At 41.2% G+C, this 15219-nt stretch overlaps 1 protein-coding gene across 1 annotated transcript in view; it reads right to left on the bottom strand.

Moving 5' to 3' along the window:
• LOC126470344 (uncharacterized) overlaps positions 1-15219 on the bottom strand; it is a 913419-nt gene that overhangs the window by 494533 nt on the left and 403667 nt on the right. The window lies entirely within an intron of this gene.

The raw sequence follows: 15219 nt of genomic DNA, 5'->3' as shown, positions 1-15219 counted from the left end.
CAAGTAAATCTTGGGTTAGATACCCTTTACGTCTTGGATGGAACATTTTCCTTAAATTGAATTGTTGCTGAACATACATTTAGCACAGCGATAGTCGGTAATTTAACATATTTGCCTTCAATCTGATATCTCGACACTCGTCTAGTCTGTTTCGGCAAGTGTTTACGTCCCGCCAACATACATATCCAAAACGAAATAATCTTCCAGTAAGGTGCGTCATCATTAGGGAAAATGTGCTACTATTGTTATAAGTTTTGAGGATCATCGAACATCTTAAGCTAACTACATCACAGATCGACACTAGTGTTTCACAAATTCTTTCTTCGTCGTAAGTCTACAGTTCCTCCCTTCGTAGTATAGCACTCTCACTTCTCTAAAAGAGAAAGACTCCTCCTTCCTCAAAACAATGGAAAGTACTTCACAAGATACATGCTAGTCTTAGTCTTGTAATAACGGAAACTGCTTTTCTTTATACTTGCTTCAGATTCAAATGGTTCAAATGGCTCTGAGCACTATGGGACTTAACTTCTATGGTCATCAGTCCCCTAGAACTTAGAACTACTTAAACCTAACTAACCTAAGGACATCACACACATCCATGCCCGAGGCAGGATTCGAACCTGCGACCGTAGCAGTCGCGCGGTTCCAGACTGTAGCGCCTTTAACCGCTTGGCCACTCTGGCCGACTATACTAGCTTCAGAAAAAAACCTATTACATCAGCATAGAAAGCGAACTACTCCATCGAAAAGAACAGCGGAACCAAGTAGTTGTCTTTACTGAAGGCATTTCCACTGTATTCGTTCGGAGTGATTTGGGTAAATAGCGGCAAAGATAATCACAATGTACGTACATGGATTTTTACTTTGGCTCCTCAGCTGAAAGACTGCATTTTTACCGTTGTAATGATATCTACTACCGAACAACCGCCAATGTTTGCCAACATTAGGGTCTTCGGAATTAACCATGACGGCCAACCGCGAACAGTTGTGGCCCGGACACATGCCGCATTTTCATCCATAAAAATTCCATCGTTGTTTGGAACAAGAAGTAAACCAATGCCTAAAAATGGTCTCCAAGTAGCTGAACATAACCATTTTCTGTCAATGATCGGTTCAAGTGGATTAGAGGTCCCGGTCCATTCCATGCAAACACAGCCCGCACCATTATGGAGCCACCACCAGCGTGCACAGAGCCTTTTCGTGGTGTTGCGCCACATTCGAACCCTTGCATCAGCTCTTACCAACAGAAATCGGGACTCATCTGAACAGACTACGGTTCTCCAGTCGTCTAGGCTCCAACCGATATGGTCACGAGCCCAGGAGAGGCACTGCAGGCGATGACGTGCTGTTAACAAAGGCACTCGCGTCGATCGTATGGTACCACAGCCCATTAACGCGATATTTCGCCAGAGTGTCCTAACGGATATGATCGTCGTACGTCCCACATTGATTTCTGCGATTATTTCACGCAGTGTTGCTTGTCTGTTAGCAGTGACAACTCTACGCTAATGGCGCTGCCGTAGGAAGTTAAGTGAAGGCTGTCGGCCGCTGCATTGTTCGTTGACAGGTATTGCCTGAAATTCGGTATTCTCGGCAAAGTATTGATGCTGTGGATCTCGAAATACTGAACTCCCTAACAATTTTCGAAATGGAATATCCCATGCGTCTAGATTCAACTACTATTCCGCATTCAAAGTCTGTTAATTTCCATCCTACGACCATAATTACGTCGGACACCTTTTCACATGAATTACCGGAGTACAAATGACAGCTCCGCCAATGCACTGCCTTTTTATACCTTGTGCACGCGATACTACCGCCATTTGTATATGTACATATCGCTACCCCATCACTTGCGTCACCTCAGTGTATACGCCTCTTTACTCGCCCTCGGCTGTCTTAACTTATTTTCATGAATCCTACGAGAGAGAGGGTGCAGCAGTATGATCACAAAGTCTTCCTCGAATGTAGGTTCTCTACCTTTACCCAAAGGGTTTTCGCAGAAAAACATCGCCTTACTTCTAAAGCTTCCTATTTAAGTTCCCCCAGAATCTCAGTTACACTTGTATACGTGCTATAGCGAACTGTTACGCCAGCGCGTCTCTGAATTCTGTCTATGGCTGCAGACGAGCCTACTCGATGAGGACTACAAGCTCCGAAGCATTACTTTCCGATAATAGATTGTCGGACTAGTGTTCAGTATGGGATTTATTTTAAGGATGCATTTCACTTTTCAAGAATTCTTTCGACTAGTCTTAAGTCTTCTATTCGCCTTCCCTCATACTGTCTTAAGGTGTTGATCCTATTTCACCCAGTTTGTTACAACTGCCCCAGATATTTAAACGATGTGATCCTCCATATGTTCGCCACTAATCTTGTAATCTGCTACTATCGAGTTCGTTCTCTTTCTTACGGACATTATCTTGCACCTACCCACATTTAAAGAGAGCCTATACTCATTACAACAAATACGAATTTTGTTCAAACCTTTCTGCATTTACTTACTATCGTCCAACGACGAGACTTTCCTGTAGGTAACAGCATCGTCAGCGAACCCACTTGACAGTGCTGGAGATCCTATCTGATGAACTGTTTATGTATATCGAGAACAAAAGGTGTCCAATTATGTTTCCTTGGCGATTCTGTTGAACATTCGTCGTCCGGCATAACCTACGGGTTTTTATTGGTCAAAACTTTGTATAGCCAGTCGCATATCTACGAAGATACTTCTTATGATTGTGTCATGGTTATGGATCGACACCTTTCGCAACTATAGGAAGAGAAAATGTACCTGTTCACATGACTTTTACTGCTGAAAGATTTTGCGCACGAAAAACCGAGCTCTGTTCCACACGTGGGGTTTGTTCTGAATTTGTGCTGATTGTCTGAACTTACAAGGTACTCTGTGGTCTTTAGTAATATTAGTCTTTAATTCCATGCAGACTGTCTCTTAAAACTTCCATTTTCAGGACTGTTATCAGCGTTGTTAGTTGAAGTTTGAAACTTAACTGAAATATCCAATGCATTTTGTCATCATCATTCTTCTGACTGGTTTGTTGCGGTCCGCAGTTCCCTCTGGTACCATAGAGGTTAATCTTTGATGCCTTAACAGATGTCCGATCATCTTGACCATTCTTCTTGTCAGTGTTTTCCAGGTGTTTCTGTCTTTGCCGATCCTGTGGAGAACCTACTCATTCTGTATCCTATTTCAGTCCACCTGATTTTCAGTATTTTTATGTATCGTCACATCTCAAACTCTTCAATACCATACAACGCTGTGCTCCAAATCTACATTCTCATAAATCTCTTCCTCAACTTAAGGCTTATGTTCGACCCCAGTAGACTTCTCTTGGGCAGAAATACCCTCTTTGTCTGTGCTAGTCACCTTTTTATGTTATCCTTGCTTCGTCCATCAAGGTTTATTTTGCTTCTTAGGTAGCAGAATTCCTTAACTTCGTCTACTTCCTGATCAATTCTGATGTTAAGATTCTCGTTATTCTCATCTCTCAAATTCTAATTACTTTTGTCTTTTCTGGTTTACTCTCGATCCATATTCTATACTCATTGTACTGTTCACTCCATTCAACAGATACTGTTAGTCTTCATTTTCACGATAGCAATGTCATTAGCGAACCTTATCATTGATATTGTAAGCTGTATTCAGCGCTCTTCGTTAGAAGTCGTAGGTGCGATCATAGGTCATGAGATGTGCACAACGAAATCCGCTGCTTCTTCAAGCGGCTAGTACTTATCTTCTGTTGCTTTGTTTTCTTCCATTTGCACTTTGTTCCCAGATTCTACAGTTTCGCGCAGCTTCCTTACGTAATTGTCTCTGTTGCCTTTTAATTAAGTAAATACGTTTTTATGGTGGAAGACATCGATATTTAGTAGCTTGTAGCTTGATAACTACAAAGCTTATATGCTGGATCACTTCCATCAGTGTTGCGCAATAGCAGGTTTACTGAACCAGTTACACATACGCCTGCTATCTATCATGTACACAGTTCAAGTCACGTTTGCCTAGAAATGCTTGAGGGCTTTGAAGCACGTCCAATTTCAAATTATCAATTACAATACTGATTTCAGATATATGTGTTTACCACAATTCCATACAGGCGTAAAAATTAGTACAGATATTGGTGTATCTTTTAAATAAATCAGACGTTACAATCTCGGTGCTTCAGGGGAGCCGGAGGTGGTCAAATCCAAAAAATTACGATTTTTTTTTGCTACCGAAAATTAACTGGAACATTCCTCTTTAATGTAAACTTTGAATTATTGTTCTACTCGCCCTAGAAGTGGAGTTATTACCATTTTCCCCCACGCCTGCAGAGGAAATGGGCGGCCGCTGAATGCATCAAACGCCCTCTCGTGACTTCCTGGGGAACAGCTTGGGATTTTCTCGGCCTGTTACGCATACAGCGCCTTATGTTACGAATACAGCGAGTGTGCAAGGGTTGGCTACATTGTTTTCTGTGACAAATTAAGCGCTAAGAGCGCGGAACATCGTCTCTATGCTGTTTACCGTTTCGAATTACAGGGTTATTAGAAATGATTGAAGCGATTTCACAGCTCTACAATAACTTTATTATTTGAGATATTTTCACAATGCTTTGCACACACATACAAAAACTCAAAAAGTTTTTTAGGCATTCACAAATGTTCGATATGTGCCCCTTTAGTGATTCGGCAGACATCAAGCCGACAATCAAGTTCCTCCCCCACTCGGCGCAGCATGTCCCCATCAATGAGTTCGAAAGTATCGTTGATGCGAGCTCGCAGTTCTGGCACGTTTCTTGGTAGAGGAGGTTTAAACACTGAATCTTTCACATAACCCCACAGAAAGAAATCACATGGGGTTAAGTCGGGAGAGCGTGGAGGCCATGACATGAATTGCTGATCATGATCTCCACCACGACCGATCCATCGGTTTTCCAATCTCCTGTTTAAGAAATGCCGAACATCATGATGGTAGTGCGGTGGAGCACCATCCTGTTGAAAGATGAAGTCGGCGCTGTCGGTCTCCAGTTGTGGCATGAGCCAATTTTCCAGCATGCCCAGATACACGTGTCCTGTAACGTTTTTTTTTTTTTCGCAGAAGAAAAAGGGGCCGTAAACTTTAAACCGTGAGATTGCACAAAACACATTAACTTTTGTTGAATTGCGAATTTGCTGCACGAATGCGTTAGGATTCTCTACCGCCCAGATTCGCACATTGTGTCTGTTCACTTCACCATTAAGAAAAAATGTTGCTTCATCACTGAAAACAAGTTTCGCACTGAACGCATCCTCTTCCATGAGCTGTTGCAACCGCGCCGAAAATTCAAAGCGTTTGACTTTGTCATCGGGTGTCAGGGCTTGTAGCAATTGTAAACGGTAAGGCTTCTGCTTTAGCCTTTTCCGTAAGATTTTCCAAACCGTGGGCTGTGGTACGTTTAGCTCCCTGCTTGCTTTATTCGTCGACTTCCGCGGGCTACGCGTGAAACTTGCCCGCACGCGTTCAACCGTTTCTTCGCTCACTGCAGGCCGACCCGTTGATTTCCCCTTACAGAGGCATTCAGAGGCTTTAAACTGCGCATACCATCGCCGAATGGAGTTAGCAGTTGGTGGATCTTTGTTGAACTTCGTCCTGAAGTGTCGTTGCACTGTTATGTCTGAAAGATGTGAGTGCATTTCAAGCATAACCATACGCTTTCTCGGCTCCTGTCGCCATTTTGTCTCACTGCGCTCTCGAGCGCTCTGGCGGCTGAAACCTGAAGTGCGGCTTCAGCCGAACAAAACTTTATGAGTTTTTCTACGTATCTGTAGTGTGTCGTGACCATATGTCAATGAATGGAGCTACTGTGAACTTATGAAATCGCTTCAATCATTTGTAATAGCCCTGTAGTTCAGTGTTGCGCCTGTTGTTGATAGTATTATACTTCTTGTATTAAGCGTTGTTCTGGTTACGATGCCACGTTTTAGTAACCGTGTATATAAGAAGAGGAAGAACGTAGGGAAAAGAAAATTAACATTAATACCAAGTTGCGATACTACAATTACTGAAACAGTGCGTTCTTCTGCTAAGCAACACATGGCCGGCCATAGCCCTGTGACATCTTCTAGCAAGAAGCTGACTGGTGGAAGTGACAGATTTTGTGAATATGTTAGTGACAGTGATGATATTAACGAAGTACTGAATATTGGATTATTATCTTCTGTACTGAAAGAAAGTGTTCTGTGCAAAATGTGTTCAAGTGTAGGAGTGGGACTAGAGATAACAAAGCACTTTGGTTTAGCTTGTGAGATGAAGATAATCTGTGCATGTTGCAAGTATCAAGTGACTTTCTACAATTCACTTTGATGAAAATGGACGATCTAGAGTGTTTGATGTGAATGGTCGACTTGTGTATGGTCTTCCATCCATTGGAAAAGGGTCTGCTGCTGGTAAACTGTTTTGTGGTATTATGAACTTGCCATCGCCTCCAAGCAAATTTGGGTACTACTGTGAACTGGTAGGATCCTCTGTTGAAGATGTGGCTTTGAAAACCATGAAGGAAGCAGTGGAGAAATCTGTAGAAATGAACGGTGGTTCTAGGGATTTGGTAGTGGCATTAGATGGTTCCTGGCAAAAGAGGGGTCATAAATACCTGAAAGGGGTTGTAACTGCTACTTGTGGTGATAGTGCAAAAGTGATAGATGTTGCAATATTATCAAAATATTGTAGGTGCAAAAATAAAATCAAAGGAGAGCACAGTGGAACCTGTGAGGCAAATTTTAGTGGATCAAGTGGAGCAATGGAAGTGGATGGAGTGAAACAAATTTTTGAACGTTCAGTTCCCAGATACAACGTTAGGTACAAATACTACCTTGGGGATGGTGACTCCAAATGTTTCAAGACTATAGAGGAACTGAAACCATTTGGAAATGAATTTGTAGTTGAAAAGTTGGAATGCATTGGGCATGTGCAAAAGCGTATGGGAGCACGGCTTCGAAGGCTCAAACAAACTTTGGGTTCAAGTAAGCTCAGTGATGGAAAGACAATAGGAGGGAGAGGCAGGCTTACTGATGAGGTGATTGAACGTCTACAGAGATACTATGGGTATGCTATAAGGCAAAATACTAGTAATGTTAGTGACATGCGAAAAGCAGTGTGGGCATTGTTCCTTCATACTGCCTCTTCCAATGAATACCCTCAAACACAGCCTGTGCCCAAAAGATTCCTGGTGCAAATATAATGCAAAAAAGGACTATCATCACAAACATGGTTTGCCAGCAGCTGTGATAAATGCAATAAAACCGATTTTTCATGACTTAGCACAGCCAGAATTGTTACTCAAATGTCTACAGGGAAAGACGCAGAATCCTAATGATGGCGTAAACAATTTGATTTGGAAAGTGATTCCTAAAAGTGTGTTTGTAAGCATAAAAACACTGCACTTTGGCATTTATGATGCAATAGCAACCTACAACCAAGGGAACAGTGTGAAGTGTGAAGTTCTGAAGGCATTAGGATTTACAGCTGGGGTGAACACTGTACGAGCACTAAGAAATATTGACAGAGAAAGGATAAGAGGAGCAGAAAGAGAAAGGCATATGAAGTATGATGGAACAACAGGCCAGAAAAGAAGACAGAAGAGGAAGCTTTTGGAGGATGAAGAAGAAGAACCTGATAATCCATCCTATAGTGCAGGAATGTATTGAGAAACTTTGACAGCCATTTCCCGTAAATTAGAATTTTTCGAATATAATGAACATTTTCTCAAAACCACTCAAGCTAGAGAGATGAAATTTTTATACAGCACTCCTAGTGGTCAAACTTACATTGTAACACAGCCATTTGGCAATATGTTCAGTAGTTTCATTTCAGTTTAATTATAAAGCAATTATTTGTAAAAAAATTTGGGTCATTAATAAAAAAATAATTGGAAGGAAACTAGAAAAGATACTCCAAAATACCTCTGTCATAACTGCAATACTAAACCACTCTATATGTAAAAAAAATTCAAATTTTTCTATTTGGTAGTTTATTCATAAATGTTCCTCAAACTTAGTGATTTTAACATGGGCAGCATAGGCACCTCCGGGTCCCCTTAAATATGGAGATACAATTTTACGAGCTCTTTTTTGAAAAAAAAAAATGTATAATTTCACTAGCGTGTAACATTCTGAGCGACCTGGTCATCATTACAATTTTATTATACCTGTCTAAAACATGTGGTGTTTCTCGTGTTATTTAATTTATTTGACTGTAGAAAAGTGAGTTTTACAAATGACATGGAAGTGTATCAGTTGTGTTTTGGGTATGTTGTTTACGACGCAGTATAATTCTTACTTGCGTTGAATAATCCTCAATCTAGGAAATTTGATGAGGAGTGAGTGTTTTTCCACATTCTCCATCGTCTGAGCTTCCTAGTGAGATACAAATTTCAGAAAAGGTATATAATTTACGTAATGTGAAATTTCGTGATTTATGTGCTTCTTGAACTTCGATGTTGCTTTCATGCTTTGAAGGTTAATAACGAGTCATGGTTTATAATAGACTAGATTGGGTCCATTATGCTTTCCTGTTGACTAGTATTGCATGATTACGTAGTTTCAATCATCGAAGAAATTTTGGCTCGTCATCAAAATGTTCAAATGTGTGTGATTTCCTAAGGGACCAAACTGCTGAGATCATCGGTCCCTAGATTTACACATTACTTAAACTAACTTATGCTAAGAACAACACACACACGCGCGCGCGGCAGAAGTCGAACCTCCGGCGGGAGGGGCTCATCATCAAATGTCACTAACTTGGAAAGATTAATTTGTGTTTTACGTTAGTAAGTAAATGTCATTATTGAGAACGTTATTATTGCAGTTAAGAGTGGTTAATCTTTACAACATAGCGAAAAAATGTCAACTGAAGTTACCAATTCCAAGTCTGACCGGATTTGTTGCTCAGTGACCAATTTGATTATGAAGTGCAGGAATCGATACCATGCGAAAAGTGTTACAATATCCTTTCACCCTGACTTTCTATCCCACTCTTTAACCTTTCTTGTATTTCAGTTATTCCTTCTTCTACGTAAAGATTGAATAGTAGGGGCGAAAGACTGCAACCCAGTCTTACACCCTTATTAATCCGAAAACTTAGTTCTTGGACTCCCAATCTTATTGTTCCCTCTTGGTTCTTGTACACATTGTATATCACAATTCTTTTCCTACAGCTTACTCCTATTTTGGTTAGAATTTGGAACACCTCCTACCACTTCACACTGTCGAGCGCTTTTTCTAAATCGACAAATCATATGAGTGTATCTTGCTTTTTTTCCTTCAGTTTTGCTTTCATTATCAAGCGCAACGTAAGAACTGTCTCTCACTGCATTACTCACACTAATATACACTAAAAACGGGTGCAATATTACCATCAGGCATAAATCTTTTAAAGTGTTTATAATCGTATAACTCTAAACAAATTTGGAAAAGTACTAAAGAAAGGCAAAACACAGAACAAACTATGCATTCGTAATGTGACGGAGTGATTGCGCACAAAATAATAAGAAATAGACTGTTCAGCTTTTCTAATCCTAAACAAACTATTATTAATTAACGGCAATGAGAGAGAGAGAATTTTATTCGACAGTAACGTTCCATCTAGCATAATGCATATCTTTAACAGATATGTTTCAAATCCTAGCATTCAAAGGAGTAGAAAATGTTAGTCGATATATTCATTGAACTGGAAAACTTAAGAACAAGTTGGAAAAGAAACTGAAAAGCAGGAAGATGAAATATGAAAAACTGTGGTTTGTCCACGACATTGTTGTTGAGTCAGGCAGATATCATTTGACTGGAATGGCTAGCACCTCGAACAGGAGTTATAATGTAGATACAAGTAAAACAAGGGTAGCAGAGTAGTGTGTTGTATGAATTAAACCAAGTGGTGATGGAAGGTTGGGGGGGGGGGGGGGGGAGGGGCTTGGATAACAAAATGAGATGTTAACCGTCAGATGAGTTTTGTTTTTTGCACCACAGAATAACTGACTGAGAATATAAAATGCCAAATTGCATTACCAAGGAAAGCTTTCCTGAAACAACAATAGCAGCAACCACGTTAAGTCACTGAATATGTTATTCGTAAATCACGCTCCACTTCGATTAACACCTTAGCCACATAATCAGGTTCTACCGGTAATCTGTTCGACGTATACAACAAAGATTCCGCAACATGGCTTCACGTATGTCAAGACTGAAGTAAGCGAGCGATCTAGAGAAACATTAAAGGGTATCACTTTCACTTTTACAGGAATGAATGCAGTGTAGCTACTTCCTCGTACCCCTGTCGCGACGCACTACTCTACAAGAAAAAAGTTGCCCCCTTGGAGCCTTCCTCCTATGAGCAAGTTATCTAGTGAAACGTTCTGCGCCGAGCCATTTGCGTCAAACGGCACGTTTAACCGACGCATCGTCCAAGTGTTTCAACAGAATTACAGTTGACTATATATTACTCCACGATGAAGAATAAATAGTATGAAAAGCAAAGAGTATATTTTTGAACTCGATGAAAGGCGCAGTTTGTAATCAATAATTTCCCTTCCTTCGTTACAACACAATCATCACAATACAATAAACAGCTCTCGAAGCAACACAAAAAAGAAACGTTCTTTATAAAAGACTTTATGGGAGCATTAACCTCAAACAGCACTAAGGAATTCGTTACAGAAAATTTCACTTCGTCTTATTATTATTATTATTATTCTCCCTCGGGCATGGGTGTGTGTGTTTGTCCTTAGGATAATTTAGGTTAAGTAGTGTGTAAGCTTAGGGACTGATGACCTTGGCAGTTAAGTCCCGTAAGATTTCACACACATCTGAATATATTATTATTCTTATTATTATTATTATTTACTCTTATTAGCGTATAATACGAACCGCAGCAGTTTTTCGTACTACCTTCGATAAGTTCAGAATCCGCGCATTTATTCTGGGAACAGTTATTTGTTACGCTTAACATTAAGTTAGTTATTTTAAATTTCCTGACAGATAGGAACCGTGTGCCGGGCCGTGATTCGGAATCTGCAACCTTACCTTTCGGGCCAATGCCCTTACTGGCTGAGCTATCTAGGCGCGACTCACGATCCGTCCTCACAGTTGCACTTCTGCCAGCAGCCAGCACCTCTCTGACACTTCCTCAGCAAGTTTCAACACAACGCATAATCAATACAGACAAAGATTAATTCTGGGAACAGTTATTTGTTACGCTTAACATGTTTTCTTTTATCATCATTGTCTCCGGTCAAGTCACTAGAAATAACCTACAACTACAACCAACACCCATTAAATTAGTACCAGGAACGACACGAAAGTGCTTCTTATAGCGAATGTAAGTCTGTAAGGTCTTACGGGTACGTCAATGGTCAGAGAAAAGAGTGAACTTTCGTGAAATGTATTCTAAAATAGCAGTTACCGAAAATATTAATATGTTTTCCTTCACACTTCTGCTTACCAGAGAGGATGTGGACTTAAGGAAGAAAGCGTATGATAAGCATATAGAATACATGGGCAGTTCATATAAAATTTCATTCTCTGGAGATTATTATATTTTGAAGCACACGAGGTTTTGTCTATTTTTATGGTTTATGAACGAATAGTGCGTCTAACAGTCAAACTCGTCCCAACGTATAAAATGAGCGTAGGGGAACAGACGCAGCCGGCCGGTGTGGCCGAGCGGTTCTAGGCGCTTCAGTCTGGAACCGCGCGACCGCTACGGTCGCAGGTGCGAATCCTGCCTAGGGCATGGATGTGTGTGATGTCCTTGGGTTAGTTAGGTTTAAGTAGTTCTAAGTTCTAGGGGACTGATGACCTCACATGTTAAGTCGCATAGTGCTCAGAGCCATTTGAACCATTTGAACAGACGCAGGAATAGTTCAATGCCGCTCTTGGCTACGTCCTGATAAAGGTGGTTTGTCGTTGCCTTCCACCGACCTGTTATGGAGTGCCAAATGCGTAACTGTGTCGTAGGGATGACTGACGGGTGCGTGCACGGTGTAATGTTGTTACTGATGAAGGAAAGGGAGAGGGTGAAACCTGGTGTCGGCGCACAGCCTACTCCTCTCGAATAGCACCAAAGCAGCTGCCGAGTTTAACGTCCCCATCCGACGGGCTGATCACGATCTACTGTGTCAAGTGCCCTCACTTCATGAGAGTTTCTACCCTTAATTTGCTTTTTCGGTTATTTTCTTTTGTTTCTCCTTTTTGTCTTTTCTTCCCTATAAAAAATGTTATCCGAAAACTGTTATTTTCTTTCACTCGTATATTGTATTGAATGTTCGCTATCCATAGAGACATCGGATTTTTGTTCCATTACTTCCTTTCTTCAAAGTCTTTTCCATTTAGTCAATTTTTTGTTACGTAATCCTAAGTTTTAAGGAGTTGCAAACTTTTCCATAAATACTTTAGTGCTAGTTAAGCTGTGATGCTGTGTAGTGATATACAGCCAAAAGCCCTCCCCGCTTTTACTTTCTTCTGCCAGTATACAGTACGTTGCCGGTCCTTTAATCCAGTTCGCAGCATTGCGTCTTGCGGTTAGATACTCGCTAGCTTCTCCCGGACACTTTGTGAAATTTCAGTTACGTTTAGTTTTGAACCTTTTCACTCCGTTTTCAAATCTTCCACGGAACTCATACAACAACATTCTCGCTGCATGCAGCACAGTACAGTCGGTTTGTAAATAATATGTTGCAATCAGTCACACACACACACACACACACACACACACACACACACACACACACACACACACACACACACACGCCCGAGGGAGGACTCGAACCTCCGCCAGGACCAGCCGCATAGTCCATGACTGCAGCGCCCCAGACCGCTCGGCTAATCCCGCGCGGCTACTCATCAGTTGATAAGGATAAACTTGTGAGCATCTTGGATGGCTACTTATCTGTGTTCTTCGTTGTCGAATAATTTACAAAATACACATATGGGTTACCTGCTACGAGGTTATTATAGGGTCTGGAGTTGGTCCGAACTTTCCCGTTAACTACTTTGTACCGTGTCGCCTTCACGTTTAATGGCAGATCCCGAAAACTGATATTTTTCCTAATAGGCTCGCAGTCGTAGGCTGGAAATTTTTGTTCGATCGCGTTTGTACGAGTACTTTTATTTTCTGTCGTTAAAGATATATTTATTTTGCCTTGGTCATAGTCTTCGACGGAATGTTTGTATTTAACTGAATTCGGTTAAGAAAATGCTTGAAATGGTGAAATCCGGTCGTGTCGCAAGTTTATAGGTGGTTTCACATAGGAGTAATTTCACTTAGTAACTGAGATGCTGGTTGATACCTTCCATAGTTTATACATTGTATATACGTATAAAGATTTGAACTTGATACTGACTGTTTTGTTCAAGGAGAATTGGAGTATCAAATTTAACTTAGAAGATGGTGCCACGAGTCACGAAGTGGCCTAAGGCCGACGCAATTCTACTAGAAGTGTCTTGAGAAATAGGTGATGTCTGAAACGACATACGGTATCTGGCAGTGAGGTCCTCTGAAGTTCATCGAGTTGCCAATACCGTGCTCTTCAAGAGTTACTCATATGCTTGCGAGGACTTTTTGCAACTGGAGGCGGTGGTGTGCGTTGCGCTGGATTCGTAGTCGATACCTAATATTTTCATGTGGGAGACCAGCTTTAGACACCCTGGATTTTGCATAGCTATTCCACATCCGATATTCATAATATCTGATTTAGATTTATTTAGCTTTGTTCCTGACGCCAGTTTGTACTAGCCAATGACTACTACGTCATTGCTATTCGTAACTACGAGACCCATGTCATCGACGTATGCCCTACACACATTTTGAGCATTTATTTTTAGTCCTCTTAGCTGTTGGTCCAGAGTGGCTAATACAGGTTATAATGCGATGGCGAACAACGCGATATGCATTGAGCAGCCTTTTCTTACTGAACTGTCGCAATCAATTGTTATTTTGCTGACCGTTATTACTATTCTGGATTAATTTTTTCTAAATATTCTGGGTATTAAATTGAAAAAACTTTGGCTATTATCTCTCTACAATCACACACGATCTGTGCAATCGATCTGTTCTTGCCCACGCTCGTTTGCTAAGTGCTGGTTACTAGTTGCATTACTGTCTTGAGCCTTTGAATTAGTAAGCGAGCCACTATCTTATAATCGCTATTAAGCAATGCTATGGGTCTTAGGTTTTGGATGAATCACTGTTTGGGTTTTTGTATACTGAAACAACAATTCCTTCCGCGAAGATATCTGGTATTTCTGCGACAAGGATCACTAGTTCACTGAATGTGCACAACAATTTAGTCTTCATTTGCTCTTGGAAAATTTGATAAAACTCTGCCGGTATACCATCAGGATCCGACAATTTATTTTTATGACTGTGTGCTGCTGCAGTTTCCAAGTCGTCTTTGTCGACCTCCAGCGTGGGATTTTCTGAGTCGGTATTGCTTACTTTTCTTTGAAGATTGTTTAAAGCAGGGGTGACAAAGAATTCGGCGCACGCTCCATTCCCCAGCCGGTGTGCCACAGCGTCAAGTGAGACTGAAAATTTCCCCTGCCGCCACGCCATGTTGTCTGAGCGGGCAGAGGGGGAAGAGCAGTAAACGGCGAACGCGCCGTATTTAAGTGGGATGAAAGGAAGGAAGATTGGGTTTAACAACCCGTCGACATTGATGTCATTAGAGACGGAGCACAAGTTCGGATTGTGTCAAAGATGGGGACGGAAATCGGCCGTGCTCTTTCAAAGGAACCATCCTGGCATTTGCGTGGAGCGACTTAGGGAAATCTGGATGGCCGGACGTGGGTTTGAACAGTCATCCTCCCGAATGCGAGCGAGTCCAGTGTATTCACCACTGCGCTATCCAGCTCGGTTTTAAATGGCAATGCAGTCGTACAGCATACGTCTTGGGTTCGTATTTCTCAATAACATAAACAAACGCAATAAGTTTTCAGTATTACTTAATTACTTTTGGCACGCTGAAGACATAATACAATTTTTATCTGGTACAAAGTGTCGCCATACAGACAGAAAAACGGAGACAGTTCACAGATTATCGCATTAAGTTTCCTACGTAACAGTGCCTGTTATGTCTCATAATCGAAAAAAAGGCCTTCAGTAACATATTCCGATGGAAGTAGTTTCCAAACCCATTACAGACACACAAACTCTCCCTGAGGAGAACAATATAGACGTCCTGGACAGTATTA

The sequence above is a fragment of the Schistocerca serialis genome, chromosome 3 (genome assembly GCF_023864345.2).
Source record: "Schistocerca serialis cubense isolate TAMUIC-IGC-003099 chromosome 3, iqSchSeri2.2, whole genome shotgun sequence".
NCBI classification, from domain to species: Eukaryota; Metazoa; Arthropoda; class Insecta; order Orthoptera; family Acrididae; genus Schistocerca; species Schistocerca serialis.
The sequence above is the reverse complement of the archived record's forward strand: the minus strand, read 5'-3'. Positions and strand labels throughout refer to the sequence as shown.